Source organism: Buteo buteo, chromosome 26, assembly GCF_964188355.1.
Source record: "Buteo buteo chromosome 26, bButBut1.hap1.1, whole genome shotgun sequence".
NCBI lineage: Eukaryota > Metazoa > Chordata > Aves > Accipitriformes > Accipitridae > Buteo > Buteo buteo.
In genome coordinates this window covers 8,842,051-8,864,357 of record NC_134196.1, presented here as the reverse complement: position 1 = coordinate 8,864,357, position 22,307 = coordinate 8,842,051, and positions in this window count along the sequence as shown.

The following is a 22,307-nucleotide window of genomic DNA, read 5'->3' as shown; positions in this document are numbered from 1 at the left end:
CATCTGTTCCGATTCTGGTAGCGGACCTGTAGGATGAAGTCCGGTGATACAAACAGTGGGAAGTACTGAGACCGACCCTCCTGATCCACAGAATCGAGGCTGTCGTGGAGCGGAAGGTGACTTAAGCACCTGTGCCGTTTTCAGCATAAATGAATGGACACAATGCATTTGCTGAAAATGCGGTATCTCTCAGACTAAAATGTGTAACGTTCTTGAGAAAGTGTAACATTATTTAATATGGAAAACCTGAAAAAAATGCAGGATGCACAAGCTTGCAAGTCCTACCAACCCCTCTCCAATGCGAGGAAGAAAGCAACGCAAGTCTAACCGTCCTGCAGATACCAGAGACTAAGCCACACACTGAGCTGTAGGCAATGATTCATTTCTGAATTCCACCGTCTTCAGGAGGAGCCTGCCTAAAGGAAGGCTGAGTGAAAGCTGAGGAAGAAGGTCAGAGCTTGGCTTGTGGTGATGTTTCACTCTCATAAAACCAGTGTAAGAATCAGTGGTTCACTGAGTTATCAGTATAGCTCGTGTTCTGCTGTGCTGTGAGAGAAAATTTAGTTCTGGCCAAATGTTATAAAATAAAGAAAGGTATGATTATTTAGGCTTAAATTTTATTGATTTTGGGTGGATGTTTTGGGTAGTATACAAATTTATTTTAGGCTGTACTAATGAATGCTGGGATATGATCCCTTATGATCCACATGGAACAAAATATTCTCTAAGCTCTCACTATGAATACAGAGTTTCACGTTGAAATTTTTTGTTCTGGAATTAGTAAAAATTATTTTCCGAGAAGATTTTGTAAATGACACCCTTTAGTTAAATAGGTTTAGAGACCTGTGCTACTGCATTTACTGAATTTTGTGAATTATATTAATATGATACTATTAAGATGATATGAAAAAAACTGTTGCCAAAATTACTGAGTGCCTAAAATTTCAGTGTAAAAAAATATGCCTCCTCCTTTCTGCACAGTAATAATCTCTTATTTTGTCACTGATCCATATTTTGATTGGCAATGAAATACAATACAAGTGCCGTTTGCTACACACTAGGAGAAACCTTTTGTCAGAAAGTCAGCCCTGATACTGCAAGCTCATTTACAAAAGTACAACCTTAAAGATGGACTTCTAAATCTAACTGCCCCCCTTACAAAAGTCAGTGAAAGGGAGAAATTATGCAAGGACAAAACTAACGGGGTTATTTTGTAGATTTGGTCTTAGATTTGGACTTAAATTTCCATGGTGTTTTGTATTGTATGAACAGATATAATGAACATGCCAAAAACTCTGAGGTATCTGTTAATTTTCTTCTCAGGATTTTCAATTAAGGTAATTTTTTAATTTTTAGTTTAGGGACAGCTACAAATGATATCAGATGGAATTTTGCTTGAGTAATAGCTTCAACACTCCCATTGCAGACAGACTGTTTCGGTTCTTCTGTGGTGTCTTGCAGAGGAAAAGTTGGAGGAAATGGTCGTATGAATTTACTAATGATAAAATTATTAGTTTTATAATAAACCCACCTTTATTCACTGAAATATAGGAAAATATTATATTTTGCTACATACTCCACAGATGTGTGGGAGCATGTTCCTGTAATTTAAAAATAAGATTTAATTTTGCTCTTTAAATGAATCAGATGAGCATGACGGTTTTTAGGACAATTATTTTATTTTCTCTGGCTAATTGCTTCATGTTTCCATTAAAGCACTAAGCACACTTGCAAAATTCGAGGCTAGGGAGTCTAGGCATTTTCCTATATATAGATAGTTTTTAAATAAGGTAGCATTTTTACTCTGTTAGAAATATACTCGCTATTACATAAACTGCTTAAATCAGTAAAGATAAGAATAGTATTTCATCATTTATAAGTATGCATATAGTGCTCTATAGTTATGAATAAGGACTGAATTCTGGATTGTTCCACACAAGACACTAAAAAGAAAGAAAACCTCTTCTGAGCAAGGGTGGCCCTGATCTGTGATCCAGGTATATGTCATAAGGAACACCACATGGTTTTCTGCCTTTTGGAACAAAGATTAGGGACTGTGAGAACGGTTCCTTTATAGCTGATTCAGTGTCCAGTTGAACTGAGCTAGCACATCAGCAAAAATCATTTACTAAAGGTAAGTATTACTATTGTGTGTCAGATGCTTTACTAGAAACTAGCTTACATGGAGAGGGACTAACTTCCATACAATGAAAATGATTGATTCTCTCTTCTGATTTCTCAGGTTCCTCTGAGGAAAAGAACTGTTTGCATTAATGACCACTTGTTTTCTGAGGCTGTTTTAGAAGGCTGGCAACTTAAGCTAGGAGACTGTGAAACAATTATCATTATTAAAGGGAACTCAGATATAAAAAAAAGGTATGTTCAAATTCAATTGACACAATTATTAACCATCACAGAAATTACTTTAGTATTAAGATTCATAGGGCAGGAAACCTATTTTAACATAAAAATTGTCAATGTGAAATGTTTATGTGTTGTTGTCCTCAACATGCATATGACCTATAGTGTAAATGTTTATGTCTTACATCCATAAAGTGGCAGTACACAGAGATTATCCATTGTGTCCAATAAAATATTGACCTGTGTTTTCTCCCTCTCTCTCAATGCAGTTTTCTGTTTGCTAGCTGAAAAAGTACAATCTCCACCGGATAGCCTTCTGGATCTGGGGAAACAAAATAAATACCACTTTGCTCCTTCCCTGTGGCCTTGATGAACCAAAAAATGGGAAATATATGCGATATATGTGATTCAGAACTTTTGAACATACTGAAATTCCACCCACTCCTAGAAAATTAAATTCATCTCTTGAAATATGCCACATTACAGCATCAAGTGAGAGGAGCAAATGTGATTGTCTCTAATAAACAAGTGATTGCCTTATTAACCCTGGGTTTAAAAGTGCACGTGTGCAGGGCAACTCATTACTACCAAGAGATGTGCGGAGCAAGCAAAGGAAGCGTTATTATCCCAAGGGTCACTGAGAATAGCAGCAAATAGGATTATTGCTCAGAGCAGGATGAACAGAAGGCTAGATGAATGTAATTTCAATGAGAATTGATTTGTGGAGAATTGATTTAATGACATTTAAAAGGGCACCCACTGTATTAATCTTTGGCTATCCTGTGTTCTTACTGTAACACAAGGCTAAGCCTTTGTCTTTTGTTTTCTTCCCTGAGTGCAGTGTATCAAGGCACCTGGGGATATCAGGACCATGTGAGAACCGTAGCCAAGTCTTCCCCGGCTGGACACTTTTGAGGCTGCTGTGATTGCTTTCAAATCAAGTTTTCCTGCATCTACTAGAGCCCTTTGTCAGGGCAGAAGGCACATCCTTGGAGGCGACGTGCCTGAGAGCTGACAGCCCATGACCCAGCTACTGGCACCTGGGACTGTTAACGCCCCTGGAGTTCATGAAGCCCTTGACTCTAAAGCTTGGCTTGTATGGCTTAACTTTTCAGAAGCAAATATTAAATACTAAACACAAAGCAAGAGCTGGTGATTCCAGTTACTTTTTATTACTATTGTATATAGATAGACAGATCCAGAGACAAACCGGTCTAGGCAAAATACACTTTTTTTTCCTCACTACATTGCAGTTTGATCCATGCCCTTTGAATCTCCGGAGTCTTTCAGTTCACGTCTTCTACATACCATAGATCCCTCTTTCCATGTTCGCTGTCAGCATTCACCCTTACACGGTGGCTAATTCTCTTGGCTGCCCCTGCTCCCTGTGGGAGCAAGCTGTTTGTGATCTGCCTCTATGGCTCTAGGACTCTTCCTCTCAATTCACCAAAGTTACAATATTTTGTTCTGTATCTACAATTCTGTATTTTCCACCACTTTTAATTCCTATTCTTTAAACAAATCATTGTCCAAGGTATTTTCATCAAATAAGTTGCTATTGACATACCTTTTTCTTGTCCTGGAAAGAATGTGAGATATTTTATTTCAGCATCTGCTGTAAATGGACCCTTCAGCTCAGCTAAAAATCTGACTTGTAGTGTGTTTGACCAAGAAAGTATGATTGGCAGCTGGGGAAATGTAACAGTACTCTGTAGGTAAGTAACGCAATTTCCTTACAGCTCATTTTTAACATGTTTGCTGGTAGACTATGTTATACATGCTACTGAACTATCTGATCACCCTCAGAATGTGGGCACAGTCTGAAAACCTGCAAATGAAAGAAGAGATGTTCTGTCTTCTTTCTTTCTGTGGACAGGGCCCACACAATGAGCAATCCTGGAAGTGCTCCATGATTAAGTATGCTACGTATTAAAGTTAATGCATTTTACGAGCATGACAACTTCATATTTATTTGAGTGAGCACATTCAACGAACAAGTTAATTCTTAACTCATTTGTCAGCTATCTAATTTCTGGCAATCTCCTGAGCAAGCTACTTTAGTGGATTTAATACATTTGTAAAATGAATCAATCATAGATTGGGCATAGAAATTTGAATACATTTATAATGACATGTGGACATTAAAGATGGCCTATGCACTGATTCTGTGGTAATGCCTGCTAAATCTATAGAGCTTGTTAATGTTTGACAAGTTACTTTATGTTCTTATGGTTTAGTGTTTAATGATGATTAATCCCATAGCAAAAGAGTAGTCTCAGCTTTTGACGTTTATTGCGGAACATGTGGAAAATAAAATGTGTCAATTAAGTAAAATGCTCACATCCTAAAACACACTTTATTTTACCCATAAGCAAAGGTATTAAAATTATACTATAACCAGAGGAAGAAGATTTGCAGAATTTACAATCAGTCAGCACTTTACTTTTTTACTTTACTTTTTTCTTTACTTTTATTTTGGACTAGTAGTAGTCTAGAGCAATTTGAAGCATCTTAAAAATTGAAAGGCAATTCCTTTAAGAAAATGATTTTCACGGTAGCTTATAGAGTGTTTGGTTTGGGTAGTAAAGTTAGATAAGGCAAGGCAGCTTATACTTTCTAAGATTGGGCTCAGATCAGCCAGATACCGAAAGACCACCCCTGAGTAATATTAAAGGCAGGTGACACCTGAGCCTGGGAATGTTTCCTTAGGACCAAGCATGAAGGAGAATCCACAGGGCTAGGATGGGAGTTGAAAATGCAGGGTATTACACTCTGCACTTGACCTAACATCTCCCTATAGACTGCGTAGCACTCAGTCAGGAAAAAAAATGAAGGGTTCAGATTCTTTTCTTTATGTCTGTGGCAAAAAAACTTTCTCTATGCTTTGAAAAAGATAGTAGGATTCCCCTTTGTGTAAAGAGAAATCTCTTTTCGGCTAAAGTAGGCCATGATTATTTGTTTATGTCTGAGATTTGATTGCACTTGTGGATCCTGAAAATAGAAAGAAACAACTGATGTGAACAAATGCAGTCTGGAGCAGAATCTAATCAAGGGACAATCAGTCACTGACTATAGGGTATTTACTTATGATTCTAACTGCCATGCCTTATTTTAAATGCTACCTCTGTTGAGTAAAAAATAAAAAAAATAAAAAGAAAGGATTATAAATTTCAAACTGGAGTACTGTGTGGTTAGACAGTGTGGCCCAAATTCTCTACTTTCTTATACCATTTAAATGAAATGCGATTTACATCTGTAAAAACAGAAGAGGAATCACTTTCACTGTGCATTTTGAAGAAACTCCTTTATCCATATGGTTTATTTTTGAAGCTTAAGAAATTTTCTGACTCAAACATTTGTCCTTAATAGGAGTTTCTCACAGGGTGAACTGAAATGTTCTATTTATTTTAATGATTCTTTTCTCATAATTGAATAAATCCTTCAGAATATGAAAGTTTTTAACTATTCAATATGGTAAGTATTAAAGACACATTGTCATTTTCCATTGTTTTGTTTTCATGCAAGAAAATTGACCTAGTACATGGATCTGTTAATCACTTACCTCTTTGGGCAGTAAGTGAATGCCCTGTTGTAATGATATGGAAGCTGTCTTGCAATTTAATTTAGTTTATCTGAGTTGATCGTATTTTAGTTTTTTACACTTTTGGTTGTACATCACCTTATGACAAAGGACCAGCTTCTAACTTTGTTTGTTGCCCTTTTGCACTGCAAGAGTTGTATGAAGAGGCTGCAAAGAAACAAATAAAAAAGAAAGCAGTGATTATCTTGGCACAAGGAAATCTGGAGTTGCTCCGAGTCCACGTGGATGAATGAGCGCTAACTTGTCCAGTTGACTTCATTGTCTTGTGGGCTAGAGATGGAGGGCCTGTGAATGGAACATGTTGCAACGAGATGCTGTCTTGCCCTCACAATTTATTAGTAATAACATTTTTTTCCATTTGAATATATTCAGAATGAAATTTGCATCCAGAAAAAGAAATTACGCAATACCATTTAAAAAGTTGTTTTCCTGATGTGTATTCCTCAGTTTAGAATTGGGAAATGACTTCCAATTCTGCAAACAAATCAGTTCTCCTGAGATGAAAAACTGGTAGGGATACACCAATTAAGGTTTCAAGTTTGACAGTATTTAAGTTCATTAGCAATGCCCCAAACCCATTGTAAATTGCCCCTACATTTGTAATTGCTGAAATAGTACATAGGTAGTTCTTACAAGAGTGATAGTGATATAGGTTGGCAAAACATCAACAGCTATCATCTTCATGCAGTGGGATAGCCTGACCTCATATATTTTGAGCTGGAGTGATGACTGAGTATTCTTAGAAGAGTCAGGTAAATCAGTCCCTGGCTTGTTTAAGCATCTGCACAATACTCTAAAAACAAATAGCAGCTGTTTCACTGACATTATAGGGAAGAGAAATCCTTGTGTGCCTTATGGCTGATGTCTTCATTTCTGCTCCCAGTGGATGTATAAGTACAACATCTTATCTGACATAAATTCAATTATGGGTAGGTCTGCCACAGAAGAATAACTCCTGAGTGTATACTAATTGACTGAACAGGAACTGAAGCATATAATGGGGCTTTTCCACTCCCCAACCTAAGGTACACTAAGGGAATGCCACATAGGAGAAAGGAAACTTTTAGAATTAAAGACCTCAAATACCTGTGGATATCCCACAAAATATTAGATGGCTTTAATTTTTTGTTATGGAATAACTATAAGGATTATATACATGAAAGTAAAAAGGGATATTGACAGGACTATTAAAACCAATCATTTATTTGTGTGGATAGTAGACTTTTCATATCAACATGATCAATTCAGTGAAGGAGATTGAATTTCTCATCATCTTGACTCTGCAAAATTCTAAATCTGCTGTATACACAAAATGTCAGTTCTCGTTAGTCTGATGTTGCTTCCAAATTAGTACTTTGTGTGTCTCTACTCTCAGACAAGAGGCTGTTTGGGAATTATTAAAGGTAGCAAATAGTGTGGCCTTTTATTAAAGAACCACAACCCAAAGAACTTGGACAATCCCTTTTTTTCCCCTTAAAAGGAAAAAGAAGAAATACTTCTATAGACCATTTTTCTATAAAGTAGATAAAACTGAAGCTTCACTAAAACTATTCTTAATGTTGATGCTTGTACTGAAGTTGAGTAGGATGCAAATATTCATCTTTTTAATACTTGATCCAAGTCTAAAATATGAAAAAATCATGTTTTGTAACAGTGAGACTTCATGTTAAATCCACATAACAGTACTCCTCCAGCAACAATTCCAAGTCAGGCAATGCTGACAGGATGCTTGCAGAAGGCAGGTATTGCAGGAGCTCTCTGTGTCATGGTCATGGCTTTTGGACACTGCTAGAATGAAAATTGACTAGCGCAGAAGATGGAGATTAATTTAGACACAAAGTAACTTTTGCATTCAAATACCTTTATATTCAAGACAAAGGACAAGGCATTGCTGTCATTAATTTCTATGAGTATATATATATACGGTATAAAGTTCTCACATATAGAGAATTTGTGTGGGATCTAGGGTGCCATTTCTTTCTTTGATATGCATTCCTTAATAATATGGTCATATGCACAACACTGAAATTTTTATTGTCAAAAATTCCACAACAGGGCTAGAATTTATAAAGACAGGATTTGCAATCTTCTTGTGACAAAGAGGACTGAGTGAAAAGGATCTATTGCAAACACATCCACCTTCAGTGGAAAATGAATATGGAAAGCCTATTAATATAGACTTCAGTTCCCATAAGCTACTCTGCAGTTTAATGTGGGTTGTCAGCCCGAAGCATCATGAAAGGCAATGAATACCTGGGGGAAATAGGCAGACAGGACTGGGCCACTAGAGCAGTGAGAGCCTGCAAAAACTCACCCTTGCAGACCTGTTCTTCTCTTAAATTAGATTTCTTTTTCCTGCCACTCCCTCCAATAACTTTTAAAGCAGGAGGTACCTAGCAGCTTTCTCTGAGCTTTAACTTTTTTTCTCAGCAGAGGCAATAACAATATATTTCAGAGGAACTACCTGCCTCATTTTTTTCTTCAGCCTTCATGCTAGCAATCTGTTTCCACTGCTCCTCCCCCATATATTTACTTTTATTTATTTCTACATGTTATCCAGAGCTTCCTGACACCCTGATTCATGTTTCATTCTCACTCTCTCTGTCACCAGCTGTTTTGTATAAGACTCTCTTCTATGTCCTGAGAATTTGGACTGGTTCACTTAGACCACTGCAGGAAATAACCCCTTTTTTTCTCTTTCAGGAAAAAAAAAATAGAACTTTTTTTAAAAGAAGCAAAATTAGCAGATAAATAGAGGATCTTTTGTTTTACCTAATAGGTAAGACTGCCATCAAAATACTTTTGTTTCTCAAAAAAATGTACATAGTTCAATTGAAGGAGTAGAATTGAATTCAGAAGTGATACACATGGTAAAAGTGAGGAACAACGCAGACAGCATGTTTTATGGTCAACTGCATTATATTTACTCAGAAGATGAGATACCAAAAATAATGGAAACAATCCATACAGTTGAATAGTTTTTCAATATAATGTCCCTTCTTTGAGTCAGCATGAGGCAGCGGGTGTCTCATTTGTGTTTCCCACAAACTATGGTTCTTAGGTGGCTTGATTCTGCTGGCTCAGGAGCATAATATCTTTCTAAATACATGGAGCCAGGCAGACCTGTAATTAACATAGCTAAACTGCCTTTAGCTGAACTAGCCAACACAGAGCCTCTACTTTTGCATGTTTTATCTATGAACTTGCCAGTGCACCCACAACTAACAGAGAGTTACTTTAGACTTGTGTCTACTACCTTACTCTCTCCCTCAGACCTCCTGTACTTAAATCAAAGTTAACTCACATAATAAAGAGCTGGAAGAAAGCATAATTTATGGAAGGAGATGCTTTAGCTTACCCAACTCCTTTCAACTACTTTGTATGAGAGTTATATTGTGTTACATTGCCTTTCACATTACGAAGAGCAGAGTATGAAATACTGAGGGAATTCAAGTGAATATTATGCGATCAATCTTACAGCACCTTACATATCACTTCTGAATTTGGCTCACAGGCCTGCTCACTGAGAAAGGACAACAAGACATCCACAACAGCCAGCAAATGAAACAAGAGTTTAACATCAGGGGAAAATATTAAGGCAGACAGTGTTGTAATGTGAGTAAGTATAGAACAATAACTTGATAGGAAACAGAAAAATAGCCTCAGGCTTAAGTGAGAAAGCAGATATGTAAATATGACGTGCAGCTAAGGTTGATCTTTAATCCGTAACTTTAAGGTAAGGGCATATTAAATTATCACTGCTAGAAATGACTTGTTTGGGGAAATTATATTTACAGCACTCAGTCCTCTTTCTCCAAAGCCGGAGAAGATGGAGGTGTTCCTGGCAAAGCTCCCCCAAAGCCGGCCAATACTTGAGGGGGGCTGTGCTCGGCCAGCAAACGCGACGTCCACCTACTTGTACCAGCACTAGATTTAGAGGGTCCACACTACTCAGATGGTTGTCAGGCTGATCAGTTCACATGGCTGTTCGGAATACTCCAAAATAACCTGATATGAATACCTAGAGTTATCAATTCCACTCACCATTACAGCTTGAAGGATTAAGTGTGTATGAGCAGGAATACGTATGCTGAAAAAATATGCCACGTTAATAACATTCAGTGATCTTCAGAGAGTCACGTGAATCTAATGCAATAGATAACCCTAAGTAGTTCAGCTGCATATACCAGTAAACAGAAATGCAATTTATAATGGTAAAACAGCTTAATTAATAAAATATTTTTGTTACTCAAAGTAATTTTATTCTACAAAAAATTTCATAAAACGTGCTGCCTAAAGTGTTTTTTTAAAAAATTACAATAGATTAAATAGATAATCTACCTATGTTGATGTGACTGAGAGAGTCTTTCTGAAAATCTAATCACCATCTAACTAAAACCACGTTGCAGTGTTTTGAGTGCAAACAGTGCAAAAAGCGACTTGGAAAGCATGCATCCTACATAATAATTTATATGTCAAGGATTCCATACCTATGTGGAGTGCTCAAATCTAAAGGTTAAGGAAAAAGATGAATTACCAGGAAATTTAATAAGTGTACTACAAATATTCATTCTAGGTTAATGGTACTAGGCTTGACTTCTAGGAAAGCCAAAGAAACAGACTTTCAGGAAACATATCATTTGACTTCTCTTGCTAAGTTTATCAAATTAATGAATGTAGGTTACTAAGAAATGTAAACCAGTGTAATAAAATAATGGAGCTCACTGCCAAAAGTTTCTTGCAAGTTACTGCTGGAATACGTAACTGTAAGAAACTGTGGTAGCTCTTCTCTACTAATGCTTTTAAAAATCTGACAATTATACTTCAGATAGTTGCCAGCCCAAATTGTCATTGTAAATTAGAGATGGAGCCTAAGAGGCAGTTGGACAGCAGCTTACTAAGAGGGCTCACAAGTACTGAATTTGCTTTGTGTTATTTTTTTTATTATGGCTTGTTTCATGTAGCAAATGAATCAGTTTGGGTTGCTTTGATTTATCTAAAAATGTAAGTAATGTGTTTTTTTTCTATTTTTCCTATTGTACTTCTGCTGTTAAAACTCTTTAGTGTTCCTGGTAGCCTATTTTTTTCCTGCTCATACTCCCCAAAACTCTGTTTGCGATGTTTTCTGGTTGTGCCTGAAATATCAACTTTGGAAGTAGGATGTCTAAAAAAGAAGCTTCACAAGTACTTCTAATTGCTGGACAATGTAGTGACTCACAAATGTTATTTAACTCTCAGGCAATTAATTGAGCGTGGTCAGTTCAGGGTTAATGAGGGAGACCATATTTAAATTAATTTTATTATTGTGTCTTCTCTTTTAAAAAAGTCATAACTCGCTTTTTCACCTATTTCTACTCAAAATTTTTTGTTCTTTACTGGTTTGATTCTTTGGCAACTATTCAGAAGCCCAACACTCATCCTCCAAACCCATAATATGCATGGAAATTATTAAAATAAAAGATGATGCATTTTAAAAAAAAAGAGCATCTGAAGTAACCAGAATATTGAGTAGAGAAATTTAAATGACTAATCAAGCAAACTAAAATAAACATTTTGAAATTCTAAGTACTTCATTCCACCTGCAGGTAAGTTATGAGTATGGTGAACCAGAAAACTCATGAGAGGAAGAGACATAAAGGAGAGAGACATGCCAGTTTTGAGAACTTATTTTCCAAAGTTTAGGATGTTTTATGGTCATATCTATGTATATAGGTGTATCATTAGGAACTAATTTGGTGCGGGAGGATCATCTGATGCAAGCAGCAGTGCTCAGACAGACAGACCTTACACCGAGACAACCAGAGGAGGCCGAAATAAGCTTTGATCCCAAATGGAATCTCTTCACCCACTGTCTCTACGTGGCTGTTTGAAGCTGTTCAAAGAACCAGTTTTGGTGTGGACCCTCGCGAACCCATCAGAGGTGCAAGCGCAGTTGGTGTGCATCTGTGTTAGAGCTTCTGGTTGATTTTTCTCTGGTAGGAATCCAGCTCATGAGTACAAAAACAACTCTGTGAACTTGAGCAACCTGTAGTAAGAGTGGATGATCTGCCTCAAAACTGCGTTACTGCACTGAGTCAAAATGCTAAAGTAGATGCAGTCGGTGTGGAGTATGTGACAAGTACAGTTTGTCAGAGGATTGGTACCTTGTCCAGGCTGCAGTGGATGGATTATCGAGTGGATGGAAAAGGAACATCCCTTGACTTGTTTTGATACACTTTGCTGAAATTTGAATCCATACTCTTGCTCTGCAGCATGGATTTGTTAAACATTTAAGAAACATTGTGCAACAGAAAGCAGTTGCAACCTCAATGATTCATATCTGGAATAGTTTTAAACGTGCGACCAAACAAAAGCTCTTTTAAAAAAAGGTGTCAACAGTGGTCAGGGAAACTTATCCATAAACATAATTTTTACATACATGTCTGTATCCATATACAATATGCATGCCTATAATACTTTCTTGCTAAGTAATTTAAGCATCTTACAAACATTAGCTAAATAACTTCACAGGAAAATCCTGAATAACAGCTACTGAAAAGATACCATCCTGATAATTAACCATACCATGGTCTGGTTGTCTCAGTCTAGCACCCAGCTGTAGGCTAGATATTAATATTAGCATCAGCGTCAAATCTACATAGAAACAGTGCTGGCAATCTGGTTAGAGTTTCTGGAGACTGAAAGGCAGGGAAATTGAACTAGCCGCTCATTTTTAGATGCCATTTATTCAGTTTGTAATGCAATATAAGAATTGTTTGCATTGCTGCTACAGCCTGCATGGTAATTATTCTGAGTCAACTACCTTTTGCCTGTTCCTGCAGGTGGGTTTGTGGTCATCACTGCAGCAGCAGGACTTGGCCCTCTGCAGATAGGACATGAAAGAAAACAAAAGATTTCTGATTATTGTTTTGGTGAATAGCAGCAGATGAGCTGGGAGATACAATACAGCTATTGTGCTCCTGAGCAGAGCAACAAAAAACCAGACTGCAGTATGTGTGTGTGCCAATCTGAACATACCGATTTCTCTTGCAAATGCATCGTAGAGAAAAAGTCAGAACATTTATTCTGAAATGCTTCAGAATATCATTAAGAAATTTCTTCAAAATGGAGGTGTGATAATAATATGTAATATTAATACAAATTATAAATTAGCGTGCAAATGAAGTGCTTTTATTTATTTTAGACACCCATGGTAGAGGACCAGATGCCAGTGTTTATCTGTGGTTTGCAGTGCCATTGGACAATTACGCTCTTTGGATTTTAGTAATGCTCAGTGTACTCCCAAGGGATCAATGGTGAAACTCTCACTGATTTCAAAGGAGGAGATTAAGACTGACTACACACTTTTGAGTATTCATTCAGATTTCCTTTGAATTCATTTCTCAGATTCAAGAACTGTAGACATGTGGCCTTAATATTTCATATATAAATCACTTCAGGGTGATACACAAAGTAACGAAAAATAACAGAGAAATGTCAGTCAATTCCACCTATTTACTTCCATTCATGATAAAAAAATAAGAAGGTTTTCAATGTTAAAACAGTTTATTTTAAAATGTAGAGGAAAGCAAATGTTTACACAGGGAATTACTGTGTGGCGCTCTTTAAAGCACGATAGGAATTAGGTATACAGCCTAGTAAATTTGAAAAGCATATTCCAGCATCACATAAATGAGAAAAGCATTCTCCTTGTACTTCTAGGATAAAATTTTAAGGGCCGTCAATCAAGTTTCAGAACACAACTTTTTCAATAATTAGGGTCAGGAAGAAATGTTTCCTTTGGTTTCCTCTGGAAGTGTAACATTTCTAATGGGGACCATACTGAATGATTCAAAAGCAATTTTAAAACTTTATGGTGAGGCCACTTTTTCCAACATCTAGGAAAAGATAGGCTGAAAAACATAAATTAGTAGTTTGTAATGGTTCCTGGTGGTTTATTTTCTTTTGTTCGAAGCATGGAGAGGATGATAGACAGTTGGATAGAATATTTTATGAAAGGATAAACCAGCAGCAATCAGACAATGAAGCTGGAATATGCACGTGTAAATAGACTTTCATTTTTTTATTTAACAGCTTGGAGAAACTTAGTTTTCTGCATTGATCACTGGCTATTTATTCACTGTATATCATGTCCAAACATGTGAGAGAAAGCTTAAACATTGAGCTTGTTTGAATTTGAAATATTGGTTGTGATATATGAGTGTGAATTTGTTTTTGAACACCTCTTTGCAGCTGTAGAGCTATCCTACTGACTGCACCACATTTGGTAGCATTCCAGAAATCCATGAATAAAATTCCAAGACTGTCTGTCTCATCTTTCCCAGGGGTCAAGATGGTTGCTATATTTCATTTTTTGTCTTCTGTTATGTGTATGGGACTTCTAGAGCCCTTTTTAAAGTTACCTCTTCCTATTTTTCATATAAAATCCTCTATCTAAGTTCTTCTTTCTTCAGAGCACTTATTTTACCTCACAACATCCTGCTGCTGTCTTATTTGTATAATGTTGACAATCACTGATTTATTCTGAGTTTCAAGTACTGTAGCAAGTTAATTGAGTTTCCTTTTCTGCTCAGAAGCTGCAGATGGTTTTGTGAACTTTTTTTTTTTCAAGCCATATAACATTTTAACTCCTTGTAATTCTTACTGAGGTGGGGAAGAAAGAGAGAGAGAGAGAGAATGAATTTTCTCATGTATCTTCAAATAGCAGTTTTGTTTCTTGTGATGACCGCTTCTATTTTAGGACATTTTATTTTAATAAAGTTTAGGTAAAATCTTCCAAAGTATATGAGTTAAGAACTAAGTCCACCATTAATTTTTCAGTATCAGCCTTTCTTTTTTTTCTTAACAATTCATTCGGGATAAGATCACCTGAATAATTTTCTTCTGGAGACTGAGCTAGGAAATTTTTAGGATGTAATACTTAATTTGTTTACTGACAAAAAGTTTAATAGCAGCAAGTGAAAGACCATTTAATAGAGTCAAGAGACAGAAAGTTTATGCCTGTATCTGATTCCACCCTTCTGCATGAATTTAAAATACTGGTTATTTTAATCAAATTCAATGAGTGTTCTGCATATCAAGTTACTTTCATGCATAGTTAGTGCACAACAACAAAGCTATGACAGTTATTTCTCTATAATGGTAATGTAGGTCAACAAGACAACCATTTTAAGCTGGCAAATGGCAATGTAAGTGAAGAGTAGATATAATAGTTTAAATACAGTAAAACAACATATATACAAGTTCAACCTTTGGCAAATCTCTCATTAACATAAATTCCTCCCATCTCACCAGCTTTTTGTTTTCAATATTTTGTGTGGAATAGGCTATTTGAAAGGGAATTACTGACTGGATGCTCACACCAGAGCCAGTTTCAACACAGCTGAGGTTGTATTTATGCAATGATTCATCTGTTACAGGGGTAAAATACCTGTATGTGAATCTCTTCCTGATTTATATTTGTTTTGTTTGTGTAAACCAAGTTCAATAAAGTGGTTTTCTAAATGAAGTTTCTTCATTCTGATTATACTGCATTACATTTACAGCTGCCCTCAGCCAGACTTCAGGCTTCATTATATGAGACATCTATGATTTTATGACATGAGGAAAAACAAATTCATGGATAGAAAATTAGACTTTCAGAGAGCTTTAGAGCTGATAGGATATTTGAAGTGATGAGTTCAAGACCTCCTGAAGCAGAAACGTAGCAGGTTTTTTGGAGTAGCTGGCAGATGGAATGACACATGATGATAATGAAGGTATTCAAAAGAAATCCGAGGAACAGAATTGATTGCTTAAGACTGTAAACTTCAACTTAATATTATAGACAATATTATTGAAGTTTTTTTGGGCAACCCCCAAACTAGTTTTTTTGAAACTTAATTTATTTTCCACATGCTTTATACTATCACTTATCTGTATGAAACCATTTAGACCCCAGTTTGAAACTGATTAGCCTTAAATCAATACAGACACATACATGTTTTTTCGGTACTAATAAAACCCCATATTTGCACTAAAATTTTTCTTGCGTGAATGTGGTTTTCAGGTTATAACTTTCCTTAGCTCTTCAGGATAGCTAAAAGGCTTTTTTAATTAATTCAATCTGGTCATTCTCCTCCTTCTGAGTAACAGCAGATGTCAAGATGTCTTGCCTTGGAGAATAATTTGGTGATCTATATTCTGAGTATATTTGGAGTTTATCTTAGCCTGGTTCCACACATTCACCAATACTGGAACAGAGACCATCACAAATAGTACATAAATAAATAAAAATTACTTGTCTGTTGAAAATAAGAATGATTCCAACTTTCTTGTTTCAGAAGAAAAAAAAAAGTATAAACTTAAAAAAACCCCGCCATCCCCAAACTTGTTTCCACTGTTAAAAAAAAAAAAAAAAAAAAGTTTTTAATGAGAAATTTTGATCAGCAACTGTAGAAAATATGCTATTTGAAACAGTGGTTTTCAAAATAAATGTTCATGCTCAAAATTTACTGCATTTTATATAGTGACTCTTCTTAAAGAACTATCATATTTATTCCTTATTTCATTCATGCTGATAGGACTATAGCATGAAATTTTAGATTACTGATGTGAAAGAAATAGAGGATGCGTCTGCATGAAAACATTCAAATAAGATAATAAATCTTATTGCCTAGAATACTAAACTTAGGCCCTCTGACAGTCCAATCACTATATTGTTACTTTTGGAGCATTCCAAATTACTTTACAAATCCAACTGATATGAGTTTATTTAAAAGATATTGCATTTAGGTTTTGGATTTAACAGAAACATATGTACAGCAGCAACACCATGTATGGGCAAAACAGATGAGGATATTGGTGCACTAATCTAGCTCAACTAACTTATACAACTAAAAGCAATGTTATAGTTATGTTGAACAGTTTAAGTGCACAACTACGGCCCTTAAGACAGCTCTCTAGCACTATTCCAGGAAAGGTGTTTTCATCGCTATGGCACTTAAACATTCTAATTACGGATTCCAAAGGTGGTCCCTCTTCCAAAGAGTTTAAAACCAACCCTTCCTTCAGGCATGCATGACTCTTCCATAGATTATTTTATTACAATTTGATTGTGAGTAAAATCTTATTCAGGAATGAATGAGATGTATACACTGCAGGTCGAAAGTGATCAAAGATAAATTTAGAACAAATCTAGAACAAATGTGTTCTAAAAGATGTTTAAGAGCTTAACCCTACTAATTGATTCCAATGGAAGTGTGGAACTAAAACACTAAAAAAATATATCTTATTGGACACCTGTCTTCATCTTTATGGACCAAAATGTCTATTAAAATCCATCATTTGGCTCATGGCTTTCTAACAGCTTCCTCTCTAGAACACAAGTAGCACAAATACACAAGCATGATCACAGGCTAAAAACCCTTGCTGAAGGACAGTTTACTAGCTTAAGTGTAATACTTTAACTGTATAACTACAGCGTATGGATAGTCAAGTATCTTCTTGCACGTGAAGCTGCTCCTCGTTCATGTAAATGTACCTATTGTGCAAATTTTATTCCGACGATCGGCAGCCGGTCTTTTTGAGCAATGTAGATACAAGTCTATTGACTGTCAGGGTATACTGCCATTAAGTGTCAGACTTCTATTGTTCTGACCAAACAGATATATGCTTCTTAAGAGGATAGTCTCTACTAAGTATAGTCACAAAAAATGTAGGATTTCTAAAACTATTTTCCTCTACATTAACTTTGGGGAAATATTAAAAAAGAGGAACATGATGCAGTCTCTTCTGGAGCACCAGCTAGGGCAAGATTAAGCAGATTCCAGTTAGTTACCGAAGATTACACATGCATAAAAACATTGATGGCAATAGGATGCCACAGGTGTCATTGAAAAGATAATCAGAAGACAATGAAACTACACATTTGTAACAGAGGCATAATTTGGTCTGCAGAATCTTTATTACTCTATTAAAGGAAAGAAGCAGGTTGGCTTTCAGGTTGAGTTTGTGTGGCTGGCATTTAGGGGTTTTTCGTATTCATTGCTAGCAGTTTTAATATCGGAATCACTGAAGCATAATGAGCAGAGAATTAAATAATCACTTTCAAGGTAGGATTGGAATTTAAAGAAACCTACCCTGTGGCTTAGGGAAATTACAGTAAATTTTGTCCCACAAAAACACAGTTTGGGTAAAATAGCTGCAAGTTTAAAAGAGGAAGGAAAATCTTGTGCATTATAGGAAAGAACTGCTTTCTTATAAATCAGTCATTTATGAAGGAAATAATATCACTACCTCAGCTTTGAATTCAGTTTCCTGATGTCTCTGCCTCATTGTGCAACTTTCATTGTACTACTAAGTGTGTTCCCCAGTCCTTCTCATCTCCTGCTGCGAGGGAAATTTCAAATGCCTGGGATGGGACAGGAGAAAATAGACGGCTTTCTGATGGATATTTGTTTGCACCTGTTTAAGGAAACACATCTGTAACTTAAATATTTATGAAGTGGTACGCTGAATTAGATCCTGGGCTCATCTAATCCAGTATCTGTTTTCTGACTACACAGAGTACTGGAGACAGTGACTAAATTCCAGTGCTTGGTGATTAATGTTAATGAATGAAACTTGATCTTTTTTAAAAGTCTTATTTTTCATAAGTCTGAGTATGATGTCCTTTCTGGCAACAGAGAATTTAATTAAGTGACAGGAATATGAGCATCAACAGAAATATTTGTTTTGAAGCTACTTTTCTTAATCCAGGGAGAATGAAAGTCTCAGCCTGCTGATTTTTTTTCCCCTGTTGCAAACTGAAATTTCAGTGACACAATCTTCTGTGGGTTATATTAATCAAATAATAGATTACAACAGCCGCAGCAAAGGTGTCAAAGGAATAAATCTAGATTTGCCTTCTTGATGTTGATGCAATGATTTCTGACCAACTCTTTACCCTCTCAGTACTACAACCACAGGTAAAATTGTAGCTAGAATTCTTGTAGTAATAATTGTCTTCTCTGTGCATTATTTTCTGTAGTGAATGTCTTCTCCTCTTGCATGTAACATAAAGACCTCAATTTACAAAGGCTAAATGCCAGGTTGTTACTACTAAAACAAAATTAATTCTCTGCTATACAGTGCTTTGCTGCTGAGATGGAGATTTGCTTTTTGGTGCTGGGGTGAAGGCAGCTATCACAAAGATGTAGTGCAGAGGAAGATTCAGAAAGTGTTTGCTTTTCTGTTGCATCTGAACATTTTTTCCTTTAAGAAAAAATACAGTTTGATTTGGAAGTTACCATTTAAAATGAAACCTGGCCTTAATTTTTTTCTTTTTTTCTCTCTTTTAAAAAATGTTTATTTCCTTTTTTCATTCTTTTGCTTTTCCCTTTCCTTTTCCTGTTTCCTTTTCCGGTTTCCTTTTCCTTTTCCTCACAGTTTTGGTTGGGATAGAGTTAATTTTCTTCTTAGGAGCTGGTACAGTGTGTTTTGGATTTAGGGTGAGAAAAAATGTTGATAACACACTGTAGCGCTTATCCTAAGTTCAGGATGTTTCAGTTTCCCATGCTCTGCCAGCAAGCAGGTGTACACGAAGCTGGGAGGGAGCACGGCCAGGACAGCTGACCCCAACGAGCCAAAGGGATATTCCAGACCATGGAACGTCATCCTCACTATGTGAACTGGGGGAGTTGGCTGGGAGGGGCGGATCGCTGCTCGGGCATCGGTCAGCGGGTGGTGAGCAATTGCATCGTGCATCACTGGTCTTTCTTAGGGTTTATTTTGGTCTCTTTTTTTGGTTATATTCCCTTTCATTACCATGATGATGATTATTAGATTTTATTATTATTAGTAGTAGTATTATTATTAATGTTATTCTTATATTTTATTTTACTTTAGTTATTAAACCATTCTTATCTCAAACCGTGAGTTTTACCTCTTTTTTTTGATTCTCCTCCCCATCCTGCTGGGAGCGGGGAAGTGTGAGCAAGCAGCTGAGCGGTACTTAGTTCCTGGCTGGGGTTAAATCACAACACTTTCCTTTTCCCTTTCCCTTTCCCTTTCCCTTTCCTTTTCCCTTTCCCTCTCCCTCTCCCTCTCCTTTTCCCTCTTCCTCTTCCTTTTTTTTTTTAATTCTTTTTTCTATTTTATTTCCCCTTTTTCCTTTCCCTTCTTGCTTTTCTCTTTTCCTCCCACAGAATAAGACTATCATCTTCTGCACGGTGGAGTTCTAGGTGGTGACTGGGAAGCTCCTAGGTATTGCCATATTAGAAATAAGAACATCAACATTCATGGAACGATGAGCAGATTATTTCCAATTAATGTTCACTCTCGGAAGGTCTGCCTTCTCAGCGGTACACTTCCTCAAGGAACTTGATTTAGTCCAAGTCTGCAAAAGCGTTGGTGGGAGGCAAGGGGAGGCAGCACGGAGAGCGGTGTGCCAGGGCTGGGGGGCAGGGGGAGTCAGGGGTAGGGGTGTGCCTTCCAGTGTGCCCCAGCAGGTTACAGAGCCCCCAGCTCTACTGCCAAGCTGTGGCCTCTGGCTCCACTCTATGACCCCGTATGCCAGATGCATTCGATCAGCACATCAAATACCAGCTGAGTCAGCGGTGTCAGTGACTCGGTGTGGTAGCTGTAGGTCAGCCAAAGATCTGCCAGTATTGTAAAGTATGTGAAGCCACAAGGAATGGAAACAAGACCATAGAACTCTGCTGCAAAAGCATTAGATATATCTTATACTACCCAACAGCTTTTCATGAATCTTAGATGTGGTTGCCATTTCTCCACTCAATGGAGTATAGATTATTCCCTTCATGCACAAATCTGAAGCAGGATGAGTAGGAAAGAGTGTATGCACTTTGAAGGTTTTAGAAGGTGAGGAGTGTTCCCAGTCTACAAAGAGTTGTCGCAACTTCAGGGGTTTCCTCTGACTCAGCAGAACAGCAAACTACACCCAATGCAAACTACAATGTAAATGCTAACAAATGACTGGCCTAGTAGATGAAGGGAAAGCAGTGGATGTTGCCTACCTTCACTTCAGTAAGGCTTTCGACACTGTCTTCCATAAATTTCTCATAGAGAAGCTGTTGATGTATGGACAGGATGAACGGACAGTGAGGCGGATTGAAAACTGGCCGAACGGCTGGGCCCAGAGGGTGGTGGTCAGTGGCACGAGGTCTAGCTGAGGGCTAGTAGCTAGCGGTGTAACTCAGGGGTCACTACTCCGTCCAGTCTTGTTCAATGTCTTCATTAATGATCTGGATGATGGGGCAGAGTATACCCTGATGACACAAAACTGGGAGGACCGGCTGAGACACCAGAGGGTCATGCTGCAATCCAGAGGGACCTCGTCAGGAACTTCATGAAGTTCAACAAGGAGGAGTACAAAGTTCTGCCCCTGGGAAGGAATAACCCCATGCACAAATATACGCTGGGGGCCGGCTGTCTGGAAAGCACGATTGCAGAAAAGGACCTGGGGGTTGTGGTGGACACCAGGTTGAACGTGAGCCAACACTGTGCCTTTACGTCAAGGCTAACGGTACCCTGGGCTTCATTAGGGAGAGCATTGCCAGCAGGTCTCGACCTGCTGGTGTGGCCACACCTGGAGTACTGTACCCAGGTCTGGGCTCCTTAGTAGAAGAGACATAGATATACGGGAGAGTCCAATGAAGGGGCACAAAGATGGTTAAGGGACTGGACCATGTCTCCTATAAGAAAAGGCTGAGACAGCTGGAACTCTTTAGCCCATTTCAGGGGGGATTTTATCAGTGTATATAAATACCTGAAGGGAGAGTACAAAGAAGGTGGAGCCAGGCTCTTTTCAGCTGTGCCCAGGGACAGGACCAAGAGGCATTTGAGTTCTTAACAAACTCAGTATCTAAGAACTATGTAACAAGGCAAGGGATGGTCTTCTCAGGTTCATCGTGCTTACCATTGTTCACCTTAGCAATATTTCTTCCAAGAATTATTTGTGTTCTTCTTGACTTCTTCTGATATATGGTTTATTTATGTTTTGCCCTTCCTATGCATTTCTCCTTTATAGTTTACAAAGGCCAGAGCACATGAGAACTTGTCTTAAAATTTGCTGTCTGTACTTAAATCTGTATGAATCAGGAAAAAAAAAAATCCTTCCAGTTCAATCAATCGAACTTGCTTTTAAGAATAAATGGCTAAATAGAACAGTAATAGTAGAAGGACGGAAAAATCTTGGAAGGATCACTGCAAGGTCATCTCACCCACTCTTTTGATACAACACAGGATTCCTTATGTTTATATAATTTCTAGTGCATATTTACCTAATCCCTTTTTAAAACTCTCAGTGACATATACATTAGAGTCGCTCAGCCAACTATTCTCATGTTTTGCTTTTCTTACTTAC